Consider the following 9049-nt stretch of genomic DNA (forward strand, 5'->3'; position numbering starts at 1 on the left):
CTTTACCTCGGTCCTCTGGCCCTGGTGACGGGTCAAAGGATTTCAATTACCACCACACGAGCTCTCAACATCCTGGTCTGCCGAGAAAAGGTTCAACAGGTTCATCAGATTGTAATACGTTTGAAATAATAATAATAATAAATGCATTTATACATAATTTTTTTTCATATTATTTTTAATTTTTTGGTATTTGTTGTAGGTTTCGAATGATGCTTTGTAAGTAGGCACCATGAAGGCTATGTAAAGGGTTTTGTTTTTATGGTTCATGCAACCCTGTGTATTAAGAAAATCTGTAATGCAGTGTTTTTCCTATCAAATACAACTAATAAATGTTAATAAATCTGACTGTATAATAGGAACAGTATGCACAATGTAATTAATTACGAATTATGCAAGAGATTTGCACGCACAATTCTACGTAATGCGTTCAGGATCATAAATGTCAGAATTACAGGATTAAATCTTTTGAGTTGCGAAGCAGCTTTAATCTCTCTGAAAGCCGAAAGCAGGCTTGTTTGAGAGGATGTGTAAGAAATAGCAGACTGCCTCTCACAGTCCCCCGAGTCCCCTGTAATCACGATGGGCAGTGATTGTGCAAGAGCGCCCCCTTCTGTGCACTCAGCGACCCTGCAGCGCCCACATGATGTCGCTCCATGCAGACGCCCAAGCCTCTTATGAACAATATGGACTTCCTCTGTGAGGCTAATTGTGATTTTATAATTAATACAATTACGAAAGATCTTATTATGCTGCGATTTAACAAGATTCTACACATTTTTTGGATCAACACTAAGTTGAGACTCTAAAAAGTGTGCTCAGAAGTATTGAATATTTATACCGTGACACAATGCCAAGGCGACGTAAGGGAGCGATATCGCAGATAAACCCATGCCAACTGCACTTCCTACAGGACAGCTGCCATCAGTTGAGTGCCCAGCCGTTGAGTGAGCTGCCCACCATCTGATGGCTGGGACGATGACAGGAACACAGAGTGTGACTGGGAGTGATCCATAACACACACACAAACACAGAGATCAATGCGCATGTAGTCGCCTCTCTGACTTTCTTAGGGTTTACATGAAGACACATCGTCTGTAGTCGAATGGTTTTTGGATTACTTACAATTAAGTTCTAACATAAGTAACGCATTTCCAAATACAAAGCAACTTTTCTCTTACGATATCCATATTATTTTGTATGGAATGTGTCCCTTAGGTAAATTACTAGAAGAATAAGTGCAGTAAACTATTTGTACTACAAAAATGTGTTTAATTACGACAATACATTAAAATAATATGATAAGTAATCTCTGTTTTCGCCCTCTTTAATTATAAATATGTTGTTTGACTGTTTTTACATTGTCACAAAGTCCCTTTAAGGCAGGGTTCCTCAAATCTTGCCCTGGAGGGCCAATCTGCTGCAGAGTTTAGCTCCAACCCTGATCAAACTCACCTGCAATATCACAAATGTTTTGTCTCATGAACCCATAGAAACACTTCTCATCCAGAAAAGCTAAGAGTAAACACGATACTGAACTTGATATGACTGAAAAAATAACTTTTGAACTTGATACAATTTAAGAAATCTTGAAGTAATTAAAATGCTAAATCTGAATAGACATCATATGTCTTATTTCTTTTCTTATTGCACATAAGTTGTAAGATATTATTTTCCGGAAGAATGCATGCTGCACATCTGGATGGTTTTAATTTGAGTTCAAACCTCCAGGAAAACAGGCTTTTACTGGGAACCTACTCATAGAATATGTATGACAATGTGTTTGATGGGATTTTTTCCAGATGTATCTCAAAGATGCATCTGCTGTTCAAGTAATGATATAAGTTATAATAGCACTTTTTATGTATTTGTGTATTTCTGCATCTAACAATCCCTAGTTTCCAAAAATAGCCACCTTGTAATGAAGTATGAATTTTAGAATAAATAAAAAAAAAAAGTTAAACAACTGAGTCTCCAAATATGTATACTGTATGTATATTCCTTTTCTTTCTGTTTTAATGAGTATAAACATATTTATAAGATTGTCCTCTTTCATAACACTGCAAAAATGTATAAAAAAAAAGGAAAAGAAAAAAAGGAAATGTGCAATTATAGCACAGATGTTCCAACTAATGCAAGTGAACCACATCCAACATACCAGAAGGTTAATGGGAAAATCTGTGTTAGAGGGAAAAAAAACTCTTTCATATGCTTACCTATTAATAGTCTGTATATTAATTATTATATACTACACAAAATGTTTTTCATTTAAATTACAGAATGCAAAAAAGAAAAAAAAATCTAACTGTAAAATTATAATGTAGCCTATTATATGACTCATGTGCTAAGTTCAAGGTTCCGTAAGCTGAATTGCCTTCAAACTGAACTTTATATTTTCCATCTATTATAGAATAATGCTCTGCTGTTATTAATATTCTGCTGCAATTCATACTCTATCTTACAATCCACTCAGTATTCAGGAGGTTAACTTTAATAAAATGAATCATTTTGCAGCATGGCTCATGGATGCCCAGCGGCTAACAATGCTGAATTGTCAACATTGTTTTCACTTTCACGCTGCCTGATAGTGAGTCCCTGAATATACCAGGGCCTGGCAAAACAGACCTGGTCAAGCCTAGTAATATACTGGAAGGGAATAAACAACTGAGTACCTTTATCGCATACTGTACCTGTGGTTCATTTTTATCACATGGGTCCCATTTACGTTTATACTACAACATCTCTAAAAATAATACCACACATAAAAATAAAAAAGTATGAATAATTGTACTATTTGCGAGGAAAAAAAGACAGAATTTTGTGATATAAATTCAGAACTGTGAGACAAATGTCAGAAGTGTTTGTCAGAAATTGTATTTATCCTGTGGCAGAAACAAGATTCCATACAAAGTGAAAAGTGACATGACATACAGCCAAGTATGGTTACTGGTTTTCAGTATTATTGGTATGTATTTAACCCATCCAAAGTGTACACACACACACAGCAGTGAACACACACACACCGTGAACACACACACGGAGCAGTGGGCAGCCATTTATGCTGCAGTGCCCGGGGAGCGGTTGGGGGTTCGGTGCCTTGCTCAAGGGCACCTCAGTCGTGGTACTGCCGGCCCGAGACTTGAACCCACAACCTTAGGGTTAGGAGTCAAACTCTCTAACCGTTAGGCCACAACTTCTGAGGCTGAGTCATCTGGCAAGCATTAATGTACACTAGCTTGTGTAAACCACAAATTCTACTAAATCATAACTGTTTTGCTGTTTAAATACTGTCTGAAAAGACTGTTAACTGACCACTGCATTAAACTAACCTCATATATTGTGACAACATGCCCCAACATGTGCTGAAAACACGCTGACTGTAAACATTCACTGCAGTTAAAAGTGTGACATATGCTTGAAAAGAGTCTTTCAGAATCCGATAGCTCGGTTACACTGAAACTCGTATGAATAGAGTAAACATACAGAACAAATAAGAACTGCCACAGACAAAACCTACCCTTAAAAATATGCCTCAGAGTGACTAACCTCAAACCCTTCCCCTTTTCCTCACGCACGCGGCATATGCGCCATGACGTCAGAGGTCAGCTGACTGGTTTGTTTTGCTGGGTAAGACGGACTTCACAGGACGAAGCAACGGCACGCAAATGAAATAGACGATTTCGCTTTATTTAAAGCATAACAGATTAAAATCTATTCCGAGACAGAAAAGGAAAGAAACTAGGCAAGTTTGCCTAAAGAAAACGGTGTCTAATCTCATTTTAAAAATGCCTACGGAAAAGACATTTAAACAAAGGAGGACATTTGGTAAGTGCATCGAGTTCATATCATCAAACAATAGCTTTTCTTCTGTATTTCTGATATATGTATTTATTTTACATTAGGCATGGCAATAAACCTATATTCTGGGAAAGTTTGTGATTGTCGTTTATATTTATAATGGTATATACAGCAATATCAAGTACCTAAAATACCTGAATATTGTATTGAAGTGTGTATTACACGTAATACACACATCTTATTATATTACGACACGAAATGTATGCAATATAGAAAAATAGGTCCTGTTGTTACTCCACAAACAATATAATTTAGTCAAACTGGCTTACAAGGGTGTCGGTTGTGTATGTTCAGACTATATAAACATACAGGCTAGACTTATGACTAGAACATAAACAACATAACGAGTTTCTCTCACCTTATTTTCAACACACCAAAACCATAATCTATGTCGCAATGTCTTTGTTTGTTTGTGGGCAGATGTTAGCGAAACACCGCTGCAGGATTGGGGGATGGGGTCGTCGTTTAAGGTTATTTGGAAGGACTCGAGTAAACAAACAATGATGCCGAATCAAAATTCGTAATATTTCAACAGCGACGGTTCAGATAACGTCAACATCTTCTGAAAGAAAAGAAAAAAAGTATTTCTGTTGCAGTGATCATCGCGCTCAGTTATAGGCCTGTTTAAAGGCGAAGTGTCGGCGCTGAGTTATCTTTTTCATAACCGTTACCACTCTTGGTTTCCATCCTTTTTTCTTTTTTTTTAAACTAAAGTGAAAAAATGGCGGATAACATAGTGAGAGACTTAGCCAGACAGCATTTTGGCCTTTGTTTGTATTCATAACGTACTTGTTTTATCGATACTGTATGAGAATATAGCCTATTGGAGTTTTTATAAGGCCCGTAACGTTACGTCTTGATGTGAATAGTTATAAAACAGATATCAGTCCATAAATTACTTTAATTCATCTTTAGTCAGTGTTGTGACAATCAGCCCAAACAAGCTCATATTAGTAGCGACGTCTTTCTAAGTAGAACCTTTTTTTTATTATTATTATTATTTTATAAATAAAGAACTGAGTCGGTCGAACACGTTTTATGAACAGAGTTTTAATGAATATTTTTACATGAGAAATGTAAATTATAATTATATGTAGGTATGACTTTGTTTTTATCATATGTAGTTCCATATATTTAGGCACCGTGGATGCTTTTATTGTAAAACTTTAAGAAAGGATGAACCAGATGTTCAAAACGAAACTAAAGAACAAATTTCGCGGAAATGCTTGAGGTTTTGTAGTCAGACACCAAAAGTTACCGCAGTTGCTCAATAATTGCACGCTTCATACATCATCAGCACCGCACGTGCTCAGTCGAGTTCATGAAAAATCGCAAGACCTCATGGTCCCCATTCTGAAGATTTAACTTGTTCCTCTATGTCTGTATTGTTTTGTGGTTGCTGTAGATACGGTCCTGTCATGTTATGCTGAGTCATGTCTTTTGTTCAAAGTCTAGTTAGCTTGGCCTGCCTTGTTTCTTTTTCATTTATGTTCATTAAATCGTTAAGAGAAAATGATGTGGAACAAATGCTTATACAACGAAGAAATAAACTAATATTCCAAGCAATTAAACTGGGAAGAACCGACATAAACACTGGAGTCATTGTTGAGTGTTTTCTTAAAGCGACAGTTGACTGAAAATGAATATTTAGTCATTATTTATGCATCCTTAAACATATTCAGTTTTATTTGGAACAGAACCTTCTTAGCTTCGATGCCCTTCCTTGTTCAGTTGAAACTGAAGCACAGAATAGGACTAAGAATTTTAACATGGACTGTTAAACACAATTAAACTTGGTCCTTTGGAGAATTGATTGATACTTGAGACCCAAACCCATATCCAGCTCAGTAAAATGTCTGTGGTTTAATGCATCCTGTATTGTGATCTGCTGTTTCTAATATCCGCTCCTACTTCCTGTCCACAGAGCAGCGGGTGGAGGATGTACGGCTGATCCGGGAACAGCATCCAAGCAAGATCCCAGTAAGCAGATTAGATTTGTGTCTGTGGAGCTGGAGATGAAGATTAAAATTAATAACCAATTAAAAAATGCTTGCACACTTAGTATGCAAGTGTTGTAGATTTTTTACCAGTATAGACCTTTATAATGGAATATTGTCATTAGAATATGGAATATTTGCCCTGTTTGAGGATGTTACATAGTATTGCATATTTGCATTTGATCCATTCATCACAAAAAAAAAAAAAAGACTAAAGGATAATCACTCACTCTAAAATCATTTTCTTGCTGTCATGTTGTTTCAAACCTCTATGACTTATGTGACTTCTGTGGAACAAACTAAACTATTTTATTTCAACTATTTTAGCTCAAACAATGATGTTAACGTTAACGGGGTCCAAAACAACTTGGACCCCAGTGACCTTTGCTGTATTGATGAAAAAACACTGAGACATTTGTTAAAACATGTTCTGTGTTTCACAGAAAAAAATAAAGTTTAGAGCAACTTAAGTAAGTTAAATAATGATAGAATTTCCATTTTTTGTTGAATTACTTGAACAAAATCAGATGGCCTTCAGAACAAGGCTGTGATGTCAGTGTTTAAAACATGCTCAGCTGTGTGTATTGAGCATAATAGGTTAATCTTATGGATAATCTCAAAAGGAAGCTTGTCAATAGACTCTGTAAAACAGATAGCATATGAATGTCTGCGTTTGCATGTATGTATAGGGCCTTTATCAGCCTCTTAAAAGACCAGTCAGTGGTATTGTAGCCAGGTGTCACCTCTATTGATAATGCCTCAGGGTTACCGGTCTCAATTGTTATTCAAGCTAACCAGGATAAAGTGGTCAACTTACCATCTGCTGAATAGACACAAACCACCACCCAGAGCAACTCCTTTGAATGAGAACATTTGGACGGACAGACTTGATTTAAGACTGAATTATTTTGTTTTTAATTATTCTAAAACTTAAATGAAATGTTTTTATATTGATGCGTTGGACCACAAAGTGGTGGAAGAAAAATATAGTAAAAATAATTTTTAAGAAATACTGTCAATAAAAATACATACACTCTCATTGTTTACAAATTTGAGGGCATTTTTTTATTATTATTATTTAAAAATTACATTTATTACAAACTTATTTATTACAAATTTATTTAAAAAGATTTATGTTTCAAATAAATGCTGTTCTTTTGAACTTTCTGTTTAAAGACTCTAGAATAAATGTCTGTAATTTTTTCCACTAATATATTAATTAGTATACTGAGTCACAAAATATATAATTTAGCATGATTTCTGAAGAATCATGTCAAACTGAGAACTGGAATAATTATGCTGAAAATTCAGCTTTATCATAATAATAAATTACATTTTAAAATGTGTTATAATAGAATATAGCTATTTAAAATTTTGATAATATTACTGTTTTACTGTATTTTTTTTTTTTTGTTTGTTTTAATGTTTTATAGTATTTTTGATTTTTGATATTTTTCCTGTTTTGGTTTATTTTTGGTCATTAGAAAATTAATTTCCGATTATTTTTGAAACTAAGTTTTTAGTACCCGATCACGTAAACATGAGTGAACTTATTAAGATTATCAGGTAACACCAAACAAATGTCTTTTACTTCTTGCCTTTAATTATAATTTCTCTTTATCATAATTATTTCGAAGTAAAAACTTCGCTAATGCATCTCTGTTTCTTGTGCATTTCCAATAGGAGACGCCTCCAGCTCAACTCCAATCAGGCTTTCTTCCTACTTGTCAATGGTCACAGCATGGTATCTGTGTCCACCGCCATTTCTGAGGTCTACGAACGCGAGAGAGACGAGGACGGCTTCCTGTACATGGTCTACGCCTCCCAGGAGACATTTGGAACTGTGTGTACTCAGTAAAAATGGCAAAACGATTGGCTTTCACTCTAGGACAATGATACAACCTATCCTGAACTCTTGCGACCTCTCCCTTGCAAATATCCCTATCCCATTTCCCATCCCCATCCAAAAAAGAACCAAGTGAACTTTTAGTCATTTGGCTCACCAATCCCAGCCATTATCTAATGCTAAATCCTAACTTCCCATATCTCAGCCCTTTAACCTCGGCTCCCTCTAAATCATATGAGTTTTAATAATGGAACAGGAGTCAGCTGTGTTTAGGTTGTAGGACAGGTTATGGTTAGTTGGACTAATGATCCGGATTTACTCAACATAAAGCTTGAATGAAAGACTTTTGGGTGTAGAGATGGAATCATCTCAATTTCTTAGCAGTTGAATTTCCGAAATGGCATTTAGTGTAACGTTAGGCGGCCAAATTGAGTTTATCTGTCAGGTTCATTCTGGTGACCCATTAAGCCCTCTCACTGTTCGTCGAATCTCTGTATTTTTTGAGTTTGACCGCCTTTCCTTACATGTAGGTGTCAAACTGTGTCTTCCGCTGTTCCATTTTCCTGTTAGAAGCAATTCAGTCTTTTCACCTCCCCCTCGAGCTTTTTGCTAACTGGGTCATGAGCGTTGAGGTTCTTGGATTTCACAACTCGGTGAGTAAGTCAAGGTTCGAAATGACGTCCTACTTGCCTTGTTAACATTTGAAGTATGATCCAATAGGACATACCTGAGGAAATAAATAGTAAGCAATTTATAATACAAGAAATTCTACTTTGATTGTAGTGTGACACTTTAAAAGGAAGGAAAATGTAATTATATTCAGTGGTACATTGAGCGAATGAATGTGGCTTTAGCGATTGTGGCCCAAGGTAGACAGGGCAGCTCAATCACAGACATGATCCTTGCTCTTTTAGGTGCACGCTTTTAGACTTTTTTCAATTTAATTAGAGGATTATTTACGCCTTTATAAATACATAACCCTGAGCTGTTGTACTCTTTCCATCTGTGTGTCTTATAGTAAACTGTACAGGTAAGCTTAGATGCCTTTTCTCCTGAGCATTTAATTGCTGTTTGTCTTGCTCTTATTTAAAGAGATGTTATTTTTTCGTTGTTTTGTTCTTGTAAAAAACAATTCATATGTGCTACTATTGTGCAATTTACAAAAGTGTAGGAATGAGAGTTTAACTTTAAAGGATTATCAACCCACCATCGAACTAAGCTCATTTATGTATTCCTCCTGCTCAGATTCACAGCAATATCACACTTCTATTTCTGTTGATATTTTAAAAATAAAAGAGAAATATGCATCCTGTCTGGCATTTTCTTTGACTTTTTTCTTAAAAACGTCAAA

General features: G+C 35.7%; 1 long non-coding RNA gene across 1 annotated transcript; it reads left to right on the forward strand.

Annotated features, from left to right (window-relative positions):
• Window positions 1–7336: 7336 nt before the first annotated feature.
• Window positions 7337–9010, forward strand: LOC109064716. The gene is made up of 2 exons (XR_006158639.1): window positions 7337–7418; window positions 7536–9010. It is a non-coding gene; the product is annotated as an uncharacterized LOC109064716 (long non-coding RNA).
• Window positions 9011–9049: the final 39 nt, after the last annotated feature.

Source organism: Cyprinus carpio, chromosome B25, assembly GCF_018340385.1.
Source record: "Cyprinus carpio isolate SPL01 chromosome B25, ASM1834038v1, whole genome shotgun sequence".
Lineage (NCBI taxonomy): Eukaryota > Metazoa > Chordata > Actinopteri > Cypriniformes > Cyprinidae > Cyprinus > Cyprinus carpio.